General features: G+C 43.7%; 1 protein-coding gene across 3 annotated transcripts in view; it reads left to right on the top strand.

Annotated features, from left to right (window-relative positions):
• The first annotated feature begins 785 nt into the window (after positions 1–785).
• Smim8 (small integral membrane protein 8) overlaps positions 786–2,553 on the top strand; it is a 5,294-nt gene continuing 3,526 nt past the window's right edge. Inside the window, exon 1 of one of the 3 annotated variants that reach the window (XM_005361971.2) lies at positions 786–816. The gene's annotated coding sequence lies outside the window, so the exon portion shown is untranslated. Of the gene's footprint in view, positions 1,096–2,553 lie in introns of all 3 variants that reach the window. The other 2 variants (XM_005361972.1, XM_026786714.1) reach the window with 2 other exon arrangements.

Genomic DNA, 2,553 nt, shown 5'->3' with positions numbered 1-2,553 from the left:
AGCTATTTCAATGTCCGTTTAATATGCTGTCCTCAAATAAAGGATGCATCAGATGTGAAACTGCTAAGATACTTTGCATGATCTTAGCCATGGTTTCGATTATTTCTTAAGACTTCTGATCTGCTAAATGCTTTCATCTCTGTGCCATAACTCCAATCCCTTGTCCCTTAACGCAAGCCCACCACACCCCCTCCCAACAGAAAGCATCTTATAAAACCCCAGACTCCTTTTCGGTGCTGCTGTCTTTCCTGCTCTTGGGAACACCAAGCAGTTCTACCCTGAGTAACGCTTTGCCTTTCGGCCTCAGTGGCTCTTGTGATCTGGTTCTCTATTAAGCCATACACGTTCCACATCCATTAAATGTGGATTTCTCTCTTTCTTTCTCTCTTTCTTTCTTTCTTTCTTTCTTTCTTCCTTTCTATCTCTATACACAAAAATATTTAAAAATTAAATATCTATTTATTCATCCACCCATCCGTCCATCCACCCACCCATCATCCATCTATCTATCCATCCATCTATCTATCTATCTATCTATCTATCTATCTATCTATCTATCTATCTATCTATCTATCTATCTATCTATCATCTATCTATCATCTATCTATCATCTATCTCATCTATCCACGAAACGAAACCCCCAAGAAAGCAAACTGCCCCCTGCTCAGGAGTTCCTGTGCCTGGGCTCCTGAAGAGGACCGGGTCGGCCCGGGCTCCTGCTCTGCGGCCTCCGGGGCATAGGTGGCGCTGTGGTGCGGCCTTCCCCGCAGTCCGAGGCCGGCAGCGGAGGGAGCGCTTTGGAGGGAGGGCCGGAAGGTGAGTGCTGAGGACCGCACGGACCCGGGGTGTTTGAGTGTAGCCGCCCCGCGTCGGTGTCCGTGCTGGAGCTTCCGTCTTTGCGGTTGCCCAAGGTCAGGTCCTGAGGGCTCTCGCAGGAGTGTACCGTGGTTTGCAAGCGACGTCTAGGCTCCTGTGGCGGCCTTGGGTCAGGCTGGTCGGTCCCTGCTAAGCTGTCATCTACCCGCAGTTCCCGGTGGAGAGCAAGAAACCAGATGCATCCGAAGCCTCCAGAAGTAGCTATGGTCAATTAAACAGGTTTCTGACAAATATTCAGACTTAATTGATCGTTATTACTTCTGGAGCCTAAACAACCGGACGAGGGTCTGCATAGCTGTACGGCTTCCAGATTGCCTGCCACAGTGACAAAACCTTTCCTTAATCCACAAGTGGGGCAAATCACGAGCCAGAAAAGTTACTCATGTGTGTTTGTGTGGGTGTGTGTGTGTGTGAAAGAGATATTTTTAAAGTTATTATTTTACAGTAAAAACGGTTAGAATTAATTTTTAAATTTAAGTGATAGCAAATCTTATGGGTCTTGTGTCTTGTGCAAAATACATTCCTCAAAAATAATTTTCGAGAAAGAAAGTGAGGTGATGGAGAGTTGGCAGAAGTTGGAAGAACTGGGTTATCCTACCCACCTAGTGAAAAGACAGCCGGTGCTAGGAAGGTTGGTTTGTAAGAGGACCACTATTTTGTTAACCTCTTTCCTTTAAAAAAATGTTAAATCCGCATCTGTAATGCTTCAATCAGTAGTACCGGTCCTTTTATAAAGTACCAAAATTGAGGATAAGTCTCTGCTTGATTTCCTCAAGCCATAAAGTCCTCTGATTCTTTTTCAAACTTGTTTATTATTATTATCATTATTATTACTGGTTTTTCGAGACAGGTTTCCTTGTGAAGCTCTGGATGTTTTGGGACTCACTCTATAAACCAATCCTCTGCCTCCCAAGTGCTGAGATTAAAGGCATGTGCCACCACTGCCAGGCAGTTTAATCTCTTTTAAGGTGTCCTACTCAAGACTCGAAGTTGCTTTCTTAAGCATTTAAAGAATGTAGTAAGTGAAACTAAATAGTGTTTTTATACTGTCATTAAAATTTTTTGTCCATTTGAAGCATTTTATATATATATATTTGAAAATAGAGTATTTTTTTCCTAAAGTAATTCTCATATTGTCTTTATTTTCATTTACAATGTAATACAGGTAGCCATGCCAACTTTGCTGTAGCGAACTTTCTGTGTACAAGCACAGGAAGTCATGTGTTCCGGTGCACATATGTGTAAATGTGTGCAGAAGCCAGAGGTCATCCTCGGTTGTCCTCCAGAGCCAGCTATCTTGTTGTCTGAGATTTTCTCGCTGGAACCTGGAACTTACTGATCCCATTGGACTGGCTCCCTCTTGAGACAGTGTTTCCTCTGTGTAGCCCTGGCTGTCCTGGACCTCTTTCTGTAGACCAGGCTGGCCTCGAATTCACAGAGTTCTGCTTCCCAAGTGCTAAGTGCTGGGATTAAGGCTACCACCACCAGCTCATTTTTTTTTTTTTTATAGCAGGCTTCAGATCAAAGTTTAATTCACACAGTGGAGGTTCACTTTTGAGGCAATTTTTTTTGTTGTTGTTGTTTTTTGTTTTTCAAGACAGGGTTTCTCTGTGGTCTTGGAGCCTGTCCTGGAACTAGCTCTTGTAGACCAGGCTGGTCTCGAACTCACAGAGATCC

This window comes from Microtus ochrogaster, linkage group LG5 (genome assembly GCF_000317375.1).
Source record: "Microtus ochrogaster isolate Prairie Vole_2 linkage group LG5, MicOch1.0, whole genome shotgun sequence".
Taxonomy (NCBI): Eukaryota; Metazoa; Chordata; class Mammalia; order Rodentia; family Cricetidae; genus Microtus; species Microtus ochrogaster.
This window is presented reverse-complemented; position numbering and strand designations above follow the sequence as displayed.